We start from the raw sequence: 22,154 nt of genomic DNA on the forward strand, positions 1-22,154 counted from the left end.
GTATATAGGGGCAAAGAAAACTGAAATCTTTACACATGTTCATTCAGTAACTTTTGACCATGTAGTAATTTCTAGGGATGTACATTTACTATTACACACCTCAGTCACAGGCCTTTATTCTGCTTTCTATTGCCTTCTTTTCTTTCTTTTTTTTTTCTTTTTTACGGATTGCTCCTGAGGATTGTATACTTCAGTTCAATCCATGCCCTCCCCGAAGTAATAAACACCGGGAAAGGAAAATTCACTACACAAAATCTATCCCTTCTATGGATAATGTTTGATCATGTCCCTCAGAATTATTTTTTCCCTGAAGACCCTAACGATGTAAGAATTGATCCAGACAATTTCGTTGCAAACTGCAGTTACCCCCCATGAGGTTGAACCCCCTATCCAAGTTGTTAATTCTTACATAATAAAAGTTACCTACATGTACCTAACTGTCCTAGCGCTTAGAACTGAAAAAATGGGAGGCTTTTCAAAAATAATTTCCTTCAGCAATGGTTTTATTATAGCCTATTTTACTTGGCCATGTGAGTTTAATTCATGTTTTCGTTGTCCTATTATTTTATTCCTTAATAGGAAAATAACTCTCAACAGCCACTTACTGCTCATCTAAGCCACATCCAATCTGGTGCCATCTTTATAATCCAAGATAGACTGTGGACGGCTACATGTGAATCCATTCGTATGAACCCCTGAATTCAAATTTTGTTTTCTCATGTACTTCTAATTGCTTATTCAGTTAGAATGCGGGGTGGTGTGCATCAATGCTGTCAGGAGCACTTTAAGAAAATGTTGAAAGACATAAAAATCCCAATTTCATTAAAAATTAACCAAAAAAGACATTAAGGTGACGCTTCTAATGAGTGTAGTTCTCAAACCGAAAAGAGCAGAAAAGGGAAGACTTCAAGGATTCGTGTTACCACCACTGTTTTCTTTTGCTTGGTTCAAAATTCCTGTATAATTAATACAGTAATACTTAATAAATGTACGTGAACCTACCATCTTCTCCTCTCTTCCTGCAGTTTAATTAGGTGACTGACTTCAGGCATACTCTAAATTATAATGACAATTTCATTACTTTTTTAATGTGCACACTTAAAAGATTTATAAACAGGAATAGAACAGCTGGACACACTGAGGAGAGGCACACCAAAAGAGACACAGCCCGGACAGTGGCAAAGACAGATGACTTCTATAAGACATTAGAGCTGAGCCAGAAGGCATGTGGCATGCTCCGGTAAACAATGGCTCCACTGCCTTATAAGAATTACCAACAAAACAGAAATGGCGTCTTGATAACCTTAACTGTCTTTATTAGGAAGGAGCCAGACCTCCCTGTCAGCTACACCTCTGAGCCTCCCCAAGCCTCTTCGTTGCATTGGAAAAGCTCAGAGTTAGGAGAGTCAGAACTTAGTTCAAATCCTTCCTCCACCACAGGCCAGCTGGATGACTTTGACAGAGTAACCTGTCTGGGCTTCCATTTCTTGACTCTTAAAATTTTTAAAACAAAAAAATGTACACAGCTATGATTTAATAAAAAATAAATAAATGAATAAACTGTACACCAGGCCATAAAAAAAAAAAATAAAAGTCACCTACTTTGCAGGGCCGTGGTGGAAATTAGATAAGCAGGATGGTGCACTAGTTAAAAATGGAGATCACATCAGCAACTACCTACTACCTCAAAAGCTTGCTGGGGAGCTAAATAAGATAGCACATGTAATGCTCCCTGCCTGGCACACAGTCAGCGCTCAGCAGAAGCTAGCTATTCACAACCTCTGAGCATGCTCACTGACACACAGCAAGTCAACCATAGTTCATTTTTCTTCCTTTTCCCCAAACCCCAGCCTTCGTGTAAATATCTCTTTCAATCCAAATACAGTTACTTAGAAAGTATCACTTCCTGTTTATATCAAAAAACATCTTACTCTTTTACTAATAGGTACATAGTGTTTTCCTTGTATTTTTTTTTCCTCTGCTTGCTATTAAAAATCAAGTTTTGTGTTTATAGCTTTACAGAAAGGCTATGGCCAAAACTGGTAAAGACTGCACATTCGTGATATTTCTGATTATACATGTCAGCCAATTATATATACTCAACCAGTTTTTATTGTCAGTTGTATCTAACAGTGATGGCATCCAACCTACTAGTATACATTTGGTCAAAGATAAAATAAGTATCTGGACCAGCCAGTTGTTATGATCACAGATTGATTGCAACAGATATGCTTTTGATACACAGAACATGAACACACTAGCTCTGACTCTTCCTCCACCCACTCTGTGACAGCTTTGGTCAGCAACAGCTGTGGCTGATATATCGCTCTGCTTGTTTAAGAAAGTGCCATAAATATAGAGATTAAATGACATAAAGCTGTGAATACTGGACATGACTCTTTCAAAGTTTTCCTGAGCCAATCAGAGAAAAAAAAAAATAGGAAATGTGTTGAAAGATTTGTATATACGACCAGTGACTTAGAAAACATGTAAACAAATACACGTAGTCAGTAGCTGATGCATTTGTTGATAGACATGGAGTAGGGTATAAGAGTTGGAAGGTGTCCTAATGGTTCTAAGACAATAAAAATTCCAATAGTATCCATAGGAATTTCTTGACATTTTGTGCTAAAATAGGTCATTTCTTTTCATATAGATTCTTATTTCAGCAAATAAGAAATTACTAACACCCCATATGAATGGCCCATATCACAATGTCTCAAAGCTGCAGATGCTGGTGTGGATGTGGAGAGAAGGGAACACTTTTACACTGCTGGTGGGACTGAATATAACGTTTTTGGAATGAAGTATGGAGAATCCTCAAAGAACCCAAATTAGACCTTCCATTTGATCCTGCACTCCCATTACTAGGCATCTATTCAGAAGAAAAAAAAATCCTTTAATTGTAAGGAAATTTGTACAAGACTATTTATCACAGCTCAATTTATAATCACCTAAATGCCCAGAAACCCAGGAATGGATTAACAAGCTGTGGTACATGTATCCCATGGAATACTATTCAGCTACTAAAAAGATAGAGACTTTACATCTGTTGTATTAACCTGGATGAAGGTGGAACACATTCTTCTTAGTAAAGCATCGCAAAAATGGAAAAGCAAGAATCCAATATATTCTACTCTTATACGAAGGGAGTAGATGAGCTAATACAAGGTGGGAAGGGGGAGAGGGAAGGAGGGTAGGGGATCAGAGTCGCGGTGTATGGCAAACCGCTTGGGGGTGGGACACAATTATAAGAGGGACTTTATCTAACAAATTTAATCAGTGTAACCTAACTCTTTGTACCCTCAATGAATCCCAAACAATTAAAAAAATGAAAAAACAAACAAACAACCAAAAAGAAATCACTAACAGTTTCCCCGTCACCCAACTGAATAACACAACTTCAGATCCTACATATATTGTCATTTTATCACTCTATTCTGGCACAGATAGGCAATAGAAAACATGCCCCAAATCTTAAGACTAGAAAGACAACACTTTGCCAGAATGCTGTATCAGTGATTTCCATTTTCAAGGGTTACACAATAGCTAAACAATAGTTATCCTTCTGAGCTATAGTTCATGTAACTTCGCCGTCCAGCTGATGATTGATGCAGGGTCAAGAGGGCAGCAGATTTCAAGTACACAGCACTTCGATCCTTTATCAGAGGTGGCAAGAGGCCATGTGCTACAATAACGGAACAAATACTTCCTTTTACCATAGAGTAAATTCTTTCCTCTCATTGGCTGAAACTTCAGCCCATGGTGCACAAGAATCAAAATCTGTTTTTATCATTAGAAAAGCACATTTTAAAAATGAGCAGGCACTTAAATCCCGGGCCAAGTGAAATATCTATACTCTCACAATGCATAATAACCAGCTGTGTCTATTTGCCTCCTATGCTAAAATGTCTCTGAAAAAGTCTCAAATGGACTTGTGAAACAAAGCTCTTCAGCACCAGTGGCACAAATCCTTGTTCATCAAGACATACAAACACCTGTAAAGGCGATTAAACTTCCAGTATGTGCATAAGGAACATATAGAATGTTCTTATTCAATAATGGCAAACCATAATGTTGCTTCCATTTATTTAAAGATTTTAAATATACTATCAGGATCATTGTTATAAATTAATTTCAGAATCAGAGGATTTATCTATTTGAAATAAAATAAGGAGATAGAACATTAATCAAAACGTCTGGAATTCTGGTCAACTAGATTTTGTATAGTAACTAAGAGTTCATCAGAAAATACTTACTCTAACCCATATTGTTGGAAAATATTAATTTTTCATAATGGATAGGTACTGCTTCTGTAAGTATACCACTTTGTCCTTTTTAGTGTGACTCTGAACATCTATTCATATTTTTAAAATGATATACACATAGGTTAGGCAGACTATGTAAATATAATCCTGAAAATCCTAGATCAATGGTTCTCAGCCAGGAATGATCCTCACCTCTGCCCTCAGAGATGTCTGGCAATGACTGAAGACACTTTTGATTGTCACAATTGGGGAGAGGTGATACTACTGGGTACCTGGCCAGGTATGCCAATCAACACCCTATATTGCACAGGACAGCCCTCTACAACAGTGACTTATCCGGAACTATTAACAAAAGTCAGCAAAGCTAAGGTTGAGAAACCCTGGCCCTGTGGTGACTTTAAAAAATTAACCACTCGGGTGGCACCTGTGGCTCAAAGGAGTAGGGTACCAGCCCCATATGCCAGAGGTGGCGGTTCAAACCCAGCCCTGGCCAAGAACTGCAAAAAAAAAGAAAATTTAACCACTGACAGTATCATGCTTTCTAGTTACCATGTCTTCTCTGAAAAATAAAGTGCATGTAGCTGCAGAAAACAATTATGTTACAGCTGACCAAAACTGTCCTGCATAAAAACAAATTATTTATTTGACAAACATATATTGTACCAGCTACATACACATTTCTGATTCAGAGTACAAAATGATTTCCTAAAAATGATGTGTTCAATATCCAAATCAATCTAATCTTTAAACATTAACATGCATGAAATTATTCTTCCAGTTATAAATTGTTCTATTTTTTAAATTCTGAAGTTCTCTGGTGAATTTTTTCCATCACTTTCCCACATCTTAACTTACTCGATTTTTAACAGGGCAGGTAAAACAACTGACTTTTAAAGTTATTTATAATCTCAGAACTTACAGGGAAAAAAATGCCAAACTATATTGTATCAACATCAGCATTTTAAAACATACACTGAATCACAATGAGCAGAATTAGTGAAATCAAACCAAGGCTTACATTATATATACATTATTCACTTTACTCACTAACTTCCAGTTTACTGACACGGTGAAACCCAGAAAAGGCCTGGGTTAAAAGTGTACTAACATAATCTTACAGTATCTGTTCAACCCTAGGCACATGTTTATTACTTTTCTCCCTAACAAAAAGGAAAGACTGACACTTCATTTCTCCCACAGAACACTGATCCGAAATGGCCCTTCACAAACTAGACACAAGCTTCACTCAGAGGCCACAGAGAGACCAGGACACACACATGATGTAGCAGCAGTGACCCCTGAACTGCAGATTTGTGTCCTAAGTACGGCAGAGGGAAGGCCCCTGACTCCCCACCAACATCCACGGCTGGACTGCAGCAGCATACGACCTGCCACACCTTTGGGATTCAGTGCCAAAGGTCATCACAGACACGTGAACACCTGTACACAGTGGACCGGAATGAAGAAATGTGGCCAGAATGCGGGAGGTGTGCTTCCCTAACCTCACTGTATCCCTCATGGGCCGACACTGAGGCTCGATTTCCATATCCGTAAAATAAGGGTTGCTGTGAGATTCAATGACCTCATTGCACATGGAAGAACTTTATAAATGATCAGGCCTCATAACACACGTGTACCACAGGGCCTCACCATCTCCTCTTTCTGACCTTCCGAGAACATCCTTGTGCTCCCCTTTCTTCTCCTCTCAAAAGACAGATCATCAAACTCAATCAAATCCTATCCAACGGAACTAAGAGGCTGAGCGATGCAGATGGTACACTCCCTCATTCCAACGTAGAACTTCTTTCCTCTTGTAACCTACATGGAGCGCCAAGAGCTATGGGTGCGTCTGCACTGAAGCTTCACAACAGCGACTGACTGTGCAACAATTACCCTCTTCTACCTACGGTTAGAAAACTGAGGCGCAAAGAGATTAGAACTTGCCTGATTTTCACCCAGCTAGAAGTGAAGGAAACCACGACAGGAAGCAAGACAATTTAATTCCCGGGCCCACACTCTTCACCGCTACTGAGAACAACTTTCCATTTTACAGAGAGAAGTATTTGTAAAAGCAAACACCAATTTTTCTTTTCTTTTATTTATTTATTTATTATTATTAACAAACACCAATTTTTCTAAGATGAGCCTTACAGTGTGCAGATACCCAAGCAATGCACAACTACCACCAGCTGTAAACACACTGAATCTTTTCCCTGTGTGTACCTCCTGCACACCTACTCTTCTGAACTTCCACTCCATGGGGACACTGAAAGTTGGACCTGTAAAACCAACATCTTGCCCGAAACAGGGTTCTTTCTGAATTTTCTTATGTTCAAGAACAAACTAGCTTGCCTGAGATGTCTGCTAGCATCTCTGATACTGCAGAAATCAATCCCCAGCACGTTTGGTGGGATGACACCAACAGCAAAGCCATAAACACAGTGCCGGAAACAGTGAGGGTAACACGTACTATGCCTAACACCTTCCAGCTTGCAGAATGCTTCCACACGAGCCACTAGATTGGATCATCCAGGCCATAAAGGACAAGATTTGCGAGTGCTGGCAGGAAAAAAGGCAAGCCAAGAGTCAGAATAACCAAGGAGAGAACCAATATCTGGATTTCCCAGGTTCCTTTATATTCTGTGGCTTCTGAAGCTGCCATTTTGGAGCTTCTGAAAAACCAGAGAAGAACACATATCTTGCAATTCCAAAATAATTTTGAAATATTTCCTATCGAAGGAAGACAATAAAACAAGAGAAAACAAAAGCTTTATAAAAATCATTCTATCTGCATTTGTCTATTATAAATATAATACTAGCAATACAATACAAGCAAAAATCACTGAACTACACATTTATCAAAGTTCAAAGGCATATGTTCATTTGTATTTATTTATTTATTTATTTCGGCCGGGGCTGGGTTTGAACCTGCCACCTCCGGTATATGGTGCTGATGCCCTACTCCTTTGAGCCACAGGCACCGCCCTAAAGGCATACATTTACGTTAATACACTACCTGGCCCCACCCATTTTTACCTCTCATCTCCCCATACACCATTACCCTTGTGGGCAGCTACCATGTCTCAGTTTCCCTGTCTCCTCTCAGGCTTAACATAGGACTTTGCAGGGACTCAACTAAGACATGGATTGGTTAATTGATGGAAATTAGGCTGGTAGCCCATTACTATGAAATAAGTGATCTTTAAAAACCATTGTTGAAAATACACAGACAAGCAACCCTAAAATTCAGCTGAAATGCAACTTTCAGCTAAAGCAAATCACAGATTTCATAGCACTATAACAGAAAAACGCTCCTTTAGAACTTCACAGTTCCTAGTCACTCAGGCCTAAGGTAAGACACGGGGAGCAGTCCTCAGAAAGCACTGTGGCGTATTCTGAATCACTGCCATTACCCGAGAAAACCCCAGGAAGTGGTTTGATTCAATAGATGGACCAGTGCGTAGGTATCAGCTGATGTCACTCACCCGATGTCTCTCACCCATACAAGTTGGTAACAATGGGGACATTGTGAAACCAGGAATAGCCTTCCTTATCTGCAGTAGTTTGGGAAATCATTTCTAACCCAGTGAGTATATAACTTGGGAACAAGTCAAATGGTTAATTATTCACTGAGAGTTTAGTAATTAATCTGTTTTAGATCAAGTGTCATCAGACCTGAATAACATAAGGATGTCCAATGTCTGGAACAATGAGTCCCTGAAACCACTTCCATAAAGCAGCAATCTTTCCTGAACGGTCATGACCAACCAAGAGCGAAGCCCACATGCAGGCAGGTGCTGGAAAACACTCACCCCAATGGCCTGTAATTTCACAGAACCTTTCAAACTTGGTTTGTTTGAAAATATACATTGATCACGTCTTTTTCTGCTCAAGCAAATGGTGGGTGCGAACCACAATAACCATCTAATAAAACACCAGCTACTAATACGTCTAGAGGGTGGCAAGCCAGTGAGCTCACCTGGAACAGAACCATGAAATGCCAGTGTCGATCCTCGTTTAAACAAAATTCACATCTTCACCTAAAAAGAAAAGGAAAAAGTCCATGTCAACCTACCAGGCCAAGACTAAGAAATACTGTGATTTACCTAAACACAGACGTCTAATCTAAACAGTTACTATTTTCTGACAATAAAAGCTAGTCCGTAAGGGCCATAAAAGGAAGTTATTATGACTTCATGCGGCACTGAATTTCTTACCAGTTCATGAAGTTCCCATTTGACTTTATTTATTTATTTGCAGTTTTTGGCCGGGGCAAGGTTTGAACCCACTACCTCTGGTATATGGGGCCAGCGCCCTACTCCTTTAAGCCACTGGTGCTGCCCCATTTTACTTTATTTTAACATATTATCCCAATGGTTTGTACCCTTTTTGATTGACTTAAAGTCATTATTTCTCTATTTTCTCAGTATCCACAATTCCAAACTCTGTACAAATTCATTCTCCAAGGGATGTACAAAGCAAGGGCGCAGAGTAGCCACAAGACACAACTTTTACACAACTCTTATCGGCAATAACCACCTAAGAGAAAGAATGTGCTATGTCAATTCTAAAGCATTTCACAGACAATCTTTTAACAGACAGTCCACAGCTCTGACCCAGCAGAGAAACAGAGAACAGATGCACCTGTCTTCAGCACTCAGTGGTACACCTAACAACTGCCCTCCCAGCAATCCCACCCAAACCTTCAGCAAACTTTTGGGAAATCCTTTACTGGTGCTTGCTAGGAAGAAAAAAAATCTAAAAAGGTAGCTATTTGCCCCAAATCCAAACAAGCTATTTACTGAAGCAGACTTTTTCTTATCTCTACTTTTCTGAAAGAATGAATATCTTAAAAACAAACTGTTTATTCAAAACAGCAAATTCTGGGATAGACTGAAAAATAATCAATATTGTTTAGAATGATAATACTACTTACTAATAACTTAGGAATACAATGATTACCACAGGCTACTTAGTGCCTTTCAGATTATTAAAACTTTAAGAAAATTTACTGTTAGTACATTTGACTGAAGAATTTGAAAATAGTTATTAATTCATGAATGGAATAGGTGGTTACCTTCAATTTTAAGCACATTTTTTCAACATGCGAAATCCGCATTTCTGGATTGAGAGAAATTTACCATTTGTGTGCCCTGAATTAAGCATGGTCACATAGTATTAGATTCAAATATTACACGAAGAAACAAGCCTGGGATCCTTCTCAACATGAGCTCTTGCTTGCTATCCTGGCCCCTGGGTACTTTAAGTCCAGCCTCTAAAAGGATAATAATAAATCAACATATTCATAAAAAGAATAGATAAGGTGTTCCGGAGCTCCTGAATTTTTAAAAATTCAACAGTAATTCTTTATATGCTGTAAGGAGTGAGCAACGTTCTTCTAAAATGCTGAGTTTCCAGGGTTCTGACCAACATCCAACAGAAAACACTGTTGCACCCATCTCTGAGCGGTTAGCATGGCTTTGGCTTGGAACGGGAGGACATGCTGTACTTACATTTACCCACTACAAACGGTTCCCCTCCACTCAACCATTTGCTATTAAAAGAACCAAGCTGTTCTGAAGATAAGCAGGAAGAGGATATTCAAAACGTGTAGGCAGGATATTTTCACAGAGCTTCCCTAAATTCCAAATACCTGAACAAACTGAACCAAATTAAAAACTCAATTCAAGTTTTAACCTGAGTTAATAATAAAAACAATGCCCATTTCCCACGTCTACTATTCATGACTATATTTTTATGTACAAACGTCAATAAAATAAAAAATTCATAACAAAATTTTTGGTGCTTACAAATGTTTGTAAAATACTGTGATATCAAAAGCCTAAATTTGCATTTGCAGATTTTTTTTCTCCAGTTCAGGCTTCATCAAAATATACCTGTTTAGTTGTCTTTATAAAAATATCTAGTTTGTCCTGTATAAATTAATAAACAGGTGAAACATTCTTATAACTTTGAAATCAGTAGTTTTGAAAAATAACATGCTCTTATTCGATTATAAGGCACATACACAGGTCATTACGGAAGTTCTAAGATACACAAAAATCAAGAAATGTAAAACCTGTATGGACAGAAACAAATGAAGCCCTCCCAGCAACACCGGTAAGCCGAGCAAGTTGAAACTTGCACAGGTGAATCAGAAAGGACTGTCGACTATGTTTTTTGGAAGTGAAGCAATGGACCATAACACCGTCTATTTCAAAACTTTCGTAGTGATCTACATACTGAGTCTATCCTATATGCTACCCCTGCAACAACTGCCATAGAGAGTCAAAAGAAGTTATAGCTATAAACCACATACCCACGCAAGCCAGTGGGGGGCAGTGGTCAGGGATGTGCCAAACAGGAAAACAAACTGTCCCTGTCCCCCCATTGATATGTGACTGTTAAAATCTAATCACGTGGGAACTGGAGGACAGGCAAAACACATATACGTAAAACATGGCACGCCTCTATGAGTGATACAGAGAAAGGGAGAAGGAAAATCATTGAGGAATGCAGCTAGCCATGAAAAAAAGACACTCAGAAGGAAAGACAGTGCAACACGGTCCATTGATAGAGGACATTAGGCTGTTCAACTGGACTAGACCAAAGGGCTCAGAGACATGATAAGAATTAGAACTGGCTAGGTGGGACAGGGTCAGAGATCTCCTGTCCTGACACCTTTGGTTTGCAGATAAGAAATGAGGCTCAAGGCAGTGATGAGTCAACACAGACTGTTACGTGTCCTCTGTACACACTATCTCCTCTGCAAGGCACTGAGAAACAGGCAAATGGCAAAATGTGAGTGACCTCAGAAGCCCACAGTGGTGAGAGACCGACAAAAACCACATTAACCATCATGTTGATCATTTCAGGTTCTGATCATTTCTACGAAGAAAAGTCGTGTTAGAAGGTGAACTGGGGAGAGAATCAGGACCAAGCTCACACTTGGCTCACAGAGGGCCGGTCCAAAGAAGAGATACCTGAGTTGAGGGGGCAAGGAAAAGGAGCAGGCTAAGAGTGCTGCCAGAGGAAAAACAGTAAGTGCAAAGACAGAGGCAAGAACAAGCTTAGCAAGTTTAGAACAGAAGGAAGGCCAGTGTGACTGGAACCCAACAGGGCATGGGGTGTGTGTGGGATGGAGATGAGCTCAGAGGGGTAGAGCCCTGTGGACCTCGGTGAAAAGCTTGGATTTTATTCTAATGGGCAATGGAAACCTAGTAGAGAATTTTCACCAAGGGAATGTATTACGTACTTTATATTTAATAGGCTACTCTGGAGAGTGTGGAGTCAAGGAAGCCTGTTCAGAGCTTTTGCAGCATCAAGGCCAGATGCTGGGAGCTTTGCCTAAGGCTATGGCAAAGAAAAAACAGGTCTGTAGACATGTCACCCCGCATTTATTCTGGAAAGGGAGCCAGGGTGACTTACTGGACTAAAATGTGAGTTCCAGGATGAAGTCTGGAATGATGGCATGAGCGATGAGAAGCACCATTATACTTACAGAAATGGGCAGGTTCAACAGGGGACAGAGCGGTGGCAGGAGGACAGCAAGCGTTCGCCTTTGTCTGTCTTAGCTTGCATGTGTCCATAGGTCAGCCAAGTGCATACATTTAGGAAGTATAGGAGTTGGGAACTCAGGGAAAGATCTATTCATGAAGATAAAACTTTGAAAATCATCAGCATATTAATAACATGCAAAGCCATGTGATTATTTGATAACCGCTAGAAAGAGAGTTTACATAAGGAAGATAATGAGTTTCGGGCGCTGTGGCACTTATCTGTTTTCCCAGCACTCTGAGGGTTTGAGGTGGGAGAAGCACTTTAACCCAGAAGTTTGAGATCAGCCTGGACAACATAGTGAGACTCCATCTCTACAAAACCTTTAAAAGTAGCTGGGTGTCTCAGCCACTTGGGAGGCCAAAATGGGAGGATCACATAGGCCCGGGAATTTGAGACTCTGCAGCGAGCTATGATCACAGTAGGGCCCTCCAGCCTGGCAATATGCTTGCGGGAAAGGGAAGGGAAAGAAGAGAAGGGGAGGGGAGGGGGAACGGGGATTTAGACACTTACGTAGTACATTAAATATTCTAGGAGATTACAACACTTAGGGGAAGGCTACAAAAGAGAGTGAGAAGACCAGTTGGGAAAAAAGCCTCACAAGTAGTCACAAAAGCCAGAAGGTCAAGCATTTTATTAAGCAAGGGGTGGTGGTCGTCTGTCCCCACTGTTGTCAAGAGTCGAGAAGACGAAAGCAAATAACTCACTGGCAAGATGTATGGGAGGTGAGGTACTTGTGACAGTAAAGTTAGGTAAATTTGAGGAATTTTTATGAATAGTAATGCTTCTAACAATCACAAACCAAGTTAGAGGCCAAGCCATCAAAAGCAGGTCCCTGGATTCCACTTCCTGTGCTTTTTTTGTGACTCTGAAGCTTCCTCTCATTCTGTGGACAATCAAGACCCTCTAATGGGAATCTGGGCAGCAAGGGGGTACTAAAAGATTCACTGTAAAATTAATCTGTTAGAAGTATATAAGATTGGTTTGAGGGGACAGAGGCCATGGAATACCAATGTAGTGACAAGACTTGCATTAGTGGGGCAAGAATGGAGAGGAACAAGCCACCAGGGCTGCTCCAAAAAACACACCAGGCCACGGCAAGCGAGAATGACTTCAAACTGAGCACCACGGATGCCAAAAGTTATCCAATATGGTAGGAGAAAAAAGTGGTGAAATGCAAAAGGGCGAAGCACGCTTCAAAAATTCCTATTACAGGAAATGTCATATGACATCTCTTTAAAAAGAGGATGTAACAATATCTACAAAATATTAACTTTGTCTATTTTTGTTCTTTGTTGTCATATATTATAAGCAGGCCTCTTTTATCATTGCTAATACTTTGAATGAAATATAAGATAATCTTAATCATTTTTTAATTTACTGTGTAATCCAACATGTGTATTACCAACATCACAAGGTATAAATATGTCTAATTATTTTTAGTCAAGAATGGTCTCTTTCATTATTCAGTTTATTTTAGCGGACCAGATCATTTTAACTCAGGCCTAGTGAAGAAAACACGATCACAATATAAACCAATACTTCCAAAGAGTGCCCCAGTAAATAATATTTTTTATTACCTAGAAAGTAAATAATGTAACATTGGTGGTTGAGAATTTAAATCTTATTTCAGGAATATTTCCATTCAAGACTATTTAGAATTTATCCATCTTATTGCCTCCCCCAAATGCCTTACTACCCAAGTCTAAACTATCTCATTCCAAAGTATTGTACAGCATTATGCCTTCTGTTAAATCAGAGAAAGTAAAGAGAAAAAAACATTAGAGTTAGGCAGTTGAGTCCTTCATACTTCTACCCTCTATCTTTCCTGACATTTTAATTCCAACACATGAAACGCACTAGAAAAATTCAGAGACAAGAATCTCAGCCTCCTGAGGAACTATGATATTGTCCCCAGGAGGAATTCACTATTGCAAGGGAGTGGAAAACAATGAGGATTGTAAGGGGGGCTTGTGAAAAATATCATAAATACTCTTCTTCAGCCCTTGTGATTAGAAAGATGCACCTCTAAGCATGGTAACGCAACTGAAAGGACACACAGTCATCATTTCCAGACAGATCTGGGATTCTGCGTGCGTGTGGCATGAAGTGGAGCCCGGAAGGCAGGGCAGGGCCCTTGCCAAACCTCCATGGACATATTTCCTTCATCAGTTTTTACAGGAGTAGAAGCAATCTTGATATTCTCGACAATTGTCAGGCATATTTCTACTATCATTTAAACTTCTGATGCAGTAAATTGCCTCCAAAAACCCTGTCAAAATCCAAATGACATTGGCTTCAGTACAATGAGAAAATGATTGGAAACAGAGTGTACTCTCAAATCAAGTTAACACAGACTCGTTAATCACTGCCTTACCAGCAAATGTTCCTGATCCTAACATGCATTGCAAAGCACAGCTCCACAGCCTTCTGTATACAGTATTTTCCAAAACTATTCACATCTTTTTAAATGGCAACAAACTTATACATACATTAATACAATAACTGAGACTTCATTTTGCAACAAATATTCAGACCATGTGTTCTTCTAGGTGCGAATTCATGAATTCAAAGTCTGTTTCCAAGGCATGCGATACTGGAGGGAGCAGCTGAAGCCAGAAGAGATGGTCCCGGCAACAGTCAAAAGCCATCCAAAACTGAATGCAAAGTCAGTGGCAACCCTCTCCAAGTTCCATGTGAGACAAGCAGGCACTGAGGATGACATCAGGGAGGTACAGAGTGTTTTCTGAGCCTCCCCAGATGTCCTGGCAGGAGACAGGCTTTTCCCAATCTCAGGGAAAATGAGCCAGGAAATTTGTCTCAATTGACAGCCCTACATCACAGCTTCTGAGCGGTGAAGAAAGTGACTGTAGGGACATGGAAACCCTCCCTGCAATCCTCCTGCTGGGACTGAAGGCAGTTCGCCGCATCCTAATTACCGAAACACAAGAGTCAGAACAGAGATGGGCTCCAAGGCAAGGTGAGGCCATTAGTGTGGCACAAAGTGCTGTGGACTTGAACTCAGAAGACCAGATCCATTTTTGGCTCTGCCACGCATGAGCTGTGTGGCTCTGGGCATGTCGTTCTGATCCTCTGTTACGTTACAGCCAGTCCCCAAGTTACAAACATCCGACTGATATACAACTCACGCTTATGAACAGAGGCTATTACGGGTAATGGTAAAGTATCTGTCCCAACTTACATACAAATTCAACTTAAGAACAAACCTGTATAACCTATCTCAGTTGTAACCCAGGGTTGGACTGCCTATATTTAGAAAGAGAGCAACAGCTGTCTTTTCCACCGTATGGCTTTTCTAAGAACTCAATGAGACTATGTGTCAAGACATTCCAGACAATTATTCTCACTAAGATCCAAACCCAACACCCCTGCCAAGATTCACACAACTTCAACCCTATACCTGGGGTGAAGCCACACCCCAAAATTGACTCCAGTGAGAAGAAACAAAGCTTGGAGGAAAATCAGACCCTCCCAGTGGGGACAGCTGAGCCCTAAGTGTGACGGACAGGCAGGCTTTTGCCACCAATGTGTCACCAATGTGTCCTACATTGATCACAAAGAAGCCTCTCTTTTCAGGGATCCTCACTTGCCTTTAAAAGTGGGGGTTCTGTGAGGCCTGGGAGCTTTACGACTTTACAGGTATTGGGCACAATTCCTTTCAGACACAGTGTTGCACATGTAAGAGAAAGGTTTGCTCCAGCACTTCATCACAAGTGGGGAGCACCGCCCTACGCTTCTGAGACTCCAGCTCAAACCTGCCCACTTAGCTAATGTGGTTCCACTCTGTGGGACTAAGTGCGCAGACACACTTCAGCCTGCACCTGGGCTCCACCTGGATGGTCTCCGACCATCAGTGCCTAGGCATAACTCAAGGCCACAAACACAAATGCAGGTTCTTGACACCCCTACCTGGATAGGCCAGCAGTTTGGGCTCCTCCTTTCTCTATGATCTCCATTCCTTGAACCAAGGGGTTCAAACCCAAGTTGCCTCTAATAGCTCTAGAACTCAGTGTAAAACAGGCACAGGAGACCATTTTCTCTCCAGACTAAAGGAAGACGTTTTTATCTTATGCCTTGTAGTTAAAATACATAGATCCTTTATCCCAGTTGTTACTATATATTTCTGAACTTTCTTAAACTTACTCCCCCTGGAGAAAAAGAAATTCTTTATTGGACTATGCCATGTGTGTTATGAATACCTCTCTGCTCATATAAAACTAACCTAAATAACAGAAAGAAACAATTTTGGATATGGCTTTACCTAGCTCACACAGGAATCAGTTACTTCTACAGAAATTTTATAGAAAATTTGGCACTTTTAGGAAATCAGTTATTTCCATACCCCTAAATTTCCATGTCAAGAATTTTTAAATGTGCAGAAAAAAATATATATATAAAAACCTAAATGTTTGCAAAGGGAATTTTTTTTTAAGGGAATTTTTTTAAACAAAATTCTTCAGCAAGTGAATTAATTCCAAGAAGGTAAGTATAGATAATTACATCAGCCTGTTTCAAGACATAAGAATTCTTCTCCACATGTTATTAAAGGACAATCCTGTGAACCTCCTGTTTTGAGGCCACTGGACAGTGTCATCTAACTTTGGTGACGCGAGAGTGACTGTGTTCTGGGGGTTCTTTCATCTGTTGTCAAAAATGCAGCCTCTGAGGCCCTGCTTTCAACTCTCAAGATGGTTAGGTCTACACAGAGTTCTTTCTCTCATAGAAAATATATCTTCTTCTGAGTGAAAAGAATAGAATAAAATATTTGCACTGAAAATATGTTTATCTCTATGCACTGTGTCTACCCAGGAAGTGTGTCTCTCACTGAGCTTCCCACCTCCTGTTCTGTGAAAGTCCTTCCTGAAAGCCATCTTTCAGCATGAGTTTTCTTTTCTTGTTTCTTTTCTTTTTCCTCCCCTCCCCTCTTCCTTTTATTTTCTTTTTCTTTTTATTCAGAGACAGAGTTTCACCCTGTCACCCAGGCTAGAGTGCAATGACGTGATCATAGCTCACTGCATCCTCAAGTTCATGGCCTTAGCAATCCTCCCGTCTCCCACGAAGCTGGGACTACAGGTGCGTGCCACCATGGCTGACTGATTTATTGATTTTTGGCAGAGGCAGGGTCTCACCATGTTGCCCAGGCTAGTCCCAAACTCTTGGTCTCAAGCAATCCTCCGACCTTAGCCTCCCTAAGTGGTGGCTCCAGCATGAGCCATCTCACCTGGCCTCAGCATGGGTTTCTAACTCTGCTAGGGTGAAATCTTGTAGAAATCCTAGTCCCTTGTGGTGGATTCATACATCAGTCCCTGAGGGCCATTGCCAACCTGTCACAGGAAGATTAAGATAACACAATAACAGCTGCAAGCATTGCCTTAACTAATTATCAGAGATTGTTACCATTATCATAGCTGCAGAAGGACTCTGCTCAGTCATCAAGCTGGCTCCTGATGTCATGTAGATGAGGTCAGAGCATTCCAGCCCTTAAGCCCCAGGAGATAAGTGCCATGAGCAGAGCTTGTCTCTTAGCCATTGTCAATACAACAGGTAATTTCAAGCATAAAGCCTCTCTGTTTATTAGGCCAAATATTCCTCACCTGTAGAATGACCATGGTGAAATATGCAGCATCTTAAAACTTCATTAATCACTGAGAAGAATGCCTAAAACTAATGAGTGCTTTAATACTGTTAACAAACTAATTACCTCAACAAAGTAGAATCATTTACACGCCCTCCCCCCCACCAAGGAGCTTTAGAAATGGAACCTTCCGTTGTTCCCACACCGCAGATTAGCTATCTTCCCAATTGTGGGTAATTTTGAGAGTTTCTCTTTTCTCCTATGTAATACTGAAGTAATGTACCCTACAGGGAAAATTAAGTGCCATACTACCTCAGTGTTTGAGCCTAGGTTTTGGTGTTTGCATCATTCTCCTAAGCCCAGCAAGGTGACAGGAACTTCAAAGGATCACATATTAACCAGGAAACTCCATCAGCTGCACTGAAGTTGATACACCAATCACTCACAGTACATTCAAGTAGCCTGATCATCCAAAAGTGTCTCCATAGAAACCAAAGGTACAGGGGAATCTGCGCTCAGTACAGGATTTGCTTTAACAAAAAGGTGACACTTGGAGCCAAGATTTTGCTCTAACTTCATTTACACATCATCGTACACTGATATCATTAGATTTTGTATCTTTGGAATTTTAGTCTTGAAGAGTACAAACAGCTCTGCACATGGAGAGAAAGAGGAAAGAAAAAAAGATTTGACAGAAAAAAAATTGCGTATGTAGTTATAAAAATACCAAAGCAGATTCCATGCTAAGCCCTGCCAAAAAGAGAACAATTACTGTTGCCCATCAGCGCACAGCCTTGAAATTGTATTCTCTCCCCCAAGCAGAGGCAGTCATCGGATTACCAAAATGAGGTTATCCCGCCTTAACTCAAACAGCTCTTACATGGTAGAAGCACAATGCAATCAACAGACAAGCAGCTATTTCCCTCCCACACAAACTGTAATCTTTTGTGAAATATATTTTTAATGAAGAATGCATAACCCTCCCACATGTTTGGTTCTGCCTTCACATGCTCACATAAATGCATACCTAACATTTTAAAGAAAGGAAGAAGAATTGTACAACTTCTAATAACATCGCCTACAATGTAGGGCAAAGAATGGTGGCGTCTGAGCTAACCCCTACACGCATCTTCCTCACATAATGTCACTCTTAGCAAAGGAAGCACGGCACCAATGGCTGCTCCTTGGGGGAAGTACAGTGAAATCCCCATAAACAATGGATCTCACCAACATTTTAATAATTTCTTTCCAATTACATGCATTATGAAGGCTTAATTCATTCTACTACAAATAACTCACAACCCGTACAGCTCTAAATTTAATCTTTCACAATTTTCAGATTATAAATTGCTTGTCGTGAGTCATCCTGCTTGTTCAAGAAGCAAGTTTTCAAAAGGAAAGTTATTTTGTTAGGTGAGGTTTATAATGACAGTCATCTTTCTCTCTTCTACAATCATCTGAATTTTAAACATCTAAAACTGAAAAATATGACTCCACGGATAATAGATTTTTACCATTAAGATAGCTAATTTAAAATGAGGCTATGAAAATGATTGTGAATATCATGCCCACTTAATGGGACTGTATGAGGCAAAAGAGGAATCAAAGAATCTCTTTCCCACTAGGGCTCTTTTTACCCCACACAACATCTGGTTGAGAGTACTAGCCTAAATGATGCATCTCACAATTTGGTTCCTAGGAGGCAAACCATTAATAAATTAGTCACAGTGATAAGTAACCTTGGTAATCTTTTGCATTAAGGAAATAGGCCTTCGTGCTGAGAAAAAAGAAAAAAACTAATTTTTGTAAAGAAAATAGTCCTGAAAGATCAGAAAACCCGTTTTGTCTAAATGTGTGAATGGTGTAATTGCATTACATTAAAAGGAGTGTTTTAATTTTGCCTGTGATTTAAAAAACAAAATAATATCTCAAACGACAGCCTTTTATCTTTTCAATAATAGCCCGAAAAGCTAAAAACATACAGCAAACCAGAGTCCTCTGAGACACACGTGGGCGCCTCCTCTCCCTCCCCCCACGTGTATAGAGCCGTATTTCCCTCAACTCGGCAAGAGGTCAAGAGTTACTTTGCAAATAAGGTAGCATCAGGGTACAAGAAAGAAGAGAAGGAAAAGGAGGCACTGGGAAAACACACCAGGAAAAAGTTTGGGAGACAGACACCCTTATCCAAAATGAAATGTAGCTGTTAAAATGCTGGGGACTAAATCTCACTACATGCAGTTTGGGGACCTAATTCACAATATGGGGAAGAGGCAGAGAAAAGGAAGATGAGAAAACGTTCTGGTGCGTTCAGTGACAGAGTCGGTCCACACACAGACACAAACGCCCTGCTCTACTTCCCAAAGCACATGGACACCCGGTGCAGGTTAAGTCTAAAAAATTACCTGCAGAGACTGGACCCCATCTAGGCTAACACAGCGCTAAATTCCTACAGATCACTAATAATGCTGGCACACCTTTAAATTCAAAACCTCTGCTCCTATACGTGATTGTGATAGTCCAGTTGCTCTTGGGTCAATCTAACTGATTTGGAAAACAAAATCTTAACTAATCAAAGAGAACCCAGTGCCGCCCTCTGCCAACCCCACGGAGTTTCTCCCTACTGCCCACGGCAAGGTTCTGACTGTCCACTTTCTCAGGTCCAGGAAATGCACCTTTCCCTACACACAGCCTCGGAGGAGGGCTAAAGGAACAAGCTGAGCCAGAAATACCGCCGTTCACAAAAGGAATTCCCCCCCCTTCCCCTCCTTCTCCCTCCCCTTTCCTCCCCGTCCCTCCCCCATCACCGCTGGTGAATAATATCACTCTGCTACCTGCCTCCATCAACACCGTGAGCCTCTGTCTTCAAGCATTCAGAGAATTTAACAGCCTGGAAATTCCTGTTGTCCATTCGCTGAGGTCACAGATAAAGCTAAATAACAGCCGTGGTTCCCATCAATCATAAGTCACTCACTGACAGAATGTATGGTAGGAGACCTGATGTAAGCGAGTCACCAGAGAAAATACCCACTGATGACGCATATCCAGGCATAAAAATAGTTACAGGGCCCTCAAAGGGATTATTCAACAGCCTACATTTAGACTTTCTTACGAGACCTGAAGTCAAAGTGCTGCAGCCAAGTGGCTGAAGGGAGTTGAAGTTCAACAGACGCAACCGCAAAAGGCTGGTTTAAATAAGCTCCGGCAGTAACAAGCTGTTTAGTGAATTTTAACACAACTTTATAAGCATTAAACAGCACCACAGACTTATAAAATGCCACATTATCTTTTACTTCATTCATTTTCTCCGTCATATAATTTCTCTTTTTTAACTTGCGGCCCCCAAGCAGTGAGACTTAGTACAAGAAAATACTACCTTAGTGGATCACAAAGAAAGGTTGGGAAAATAACACAAAATTGTAGTTCTGCATCTATATCTTTTTAAAACATGCTTTTAAGGAGAGTAAAGCTTAATGGTAAGTTTCACCAAAGAAACTGACAGGTTGCCCACCGTATTTGCAGTTTTGTTTTCCCTGGATTGTTTTAATCATTTATAGAAATAATTATCACATGTATAGAGACACCTATTACATATTGTTCCTTATCAGCATAGGCAATACTATTGCTCAGCAAACAATAATCAATCAAGTGTTAAGTGCAAATAATTTAATTGAGCAAATGACAAGTAAGCTATTAACTAAGACCAAAATCCTGTTGTTTTTTCCTAAGAGGAAGAAGATAACTTTTTTTACACATGTAACAATTTTAATAGTTTTCCAATCATCTGTTCGCTTTTCCCTCCCACACAAACATATGCACAGCTACCCTACCAAGGAGGTCTTTCACCAAACGTTCACATCAGAAAATGCTGGATTTTTGCACATTTTTATATTTGAATGTCTAAAACTGTTCCCTTCCCAGTTTGCTTTAAGCAAATGTGCGGACACAGCGAACACTGAAAGCAAGGGGCTGTGACAAAACCCCAAATTCTGCCTCAGAACTTGAACACTTCCTACTGGAAATAACCTATTTGTTAGTCTTAATTACCAATCCTTTCCTAACGGTGGACAGACTGTCATTGTTACCCAGTTAATTATTAGCCACAGACTATTTCTCTGTGACAGAATTTACCTCAGTGCTTAATATTATTGACTATCCTGCCTTCAAAACTGGCAAAAACCTATTAGCAACACTGCTGTAACTTAAGGCAAACTTATTCAGGGCTTGATTCTAAAGGGTGGTTCTCTAAGCAACAGTTAACACAGTGACATTTTTTCTTCCTGTACTGATAGGTTTTACATCACTTTCCTTAAGGAAGATAACACTGCTAAAAATACAGGTGAAAATTATTTTTAGTACTAAGACTTCACAAAGCATTCACGTTTCACTCCTGTGCATCTGTGTCAACAGCATGTGGCCTAGTTTAAAGAATCAAAATGGAAATGTTCGCGAGTGCCACCTAGTTGATCATTCCTAAAGCAATTTGGAACAAATCTACGTGTACCTCCTTTAGTCCACTCATATTATTGCAAAGTGTCCAGTCATCAACAATTCAGCCATTATTCACACACAATGTGAAATAATAGAATAAAGCTAGAGCTTACATTTTGTTTCATAAGGTTTCATTATTCATTTTTTGTAAGTGAACAATAAAGAAAAATTTGAGAAACAGAAAAAAATTAAAAAGATATGGTTATGAGACATATTCCTATTGGCTAAAGAAGAAATGTTAGAAT

The 22,154-nt window shown here is 40.1% G+C and overlaps 1 protein-coding gene across 10 annotated transcripts in view; it reads right to left on the reverse strand.

Annotated features, from left to right (window-relative positions):
* The window catches only part of HIVEP2 (HIVEP zinc finger 2), a 191,872-nt gene that overhangs the window by 111,464 nt on the left and 58,254 nt on the right, over window positions 1-22,154 (reverse strand). For 5 of the 10 annotated variants that reach the window (XM_053591220.1, XM_053591218.1, XM_053591224.1 and 2 more), the window contains exon 2: window positions 8,248-8,308. The exons of 3 other annotated variants lie outside the window; for them this stretch is intronic. The gene's annotated coding sequence lies outside the window, so the exon portion shown is untranslated. 2 more of the 10 variants (XM_053591228.1, XM_053591225.1) reach the window with 2 other exon arrangements.

The sequence above is a fragment of the Nycticebus coucang genome, chromosome 5, assembly GCF_027406575.1.
Source record: "Nycticebus coucang isolate mNycCou1 chromosome 5, mNycCou1.pri, whole genome shotgun sequence".
Taxonomy (NCBI): Eukaryota; Metazoa; Chordata; class Mammalia; order Primates; family Lorisidae; genus Nycticebus; species Nycticebus coucang.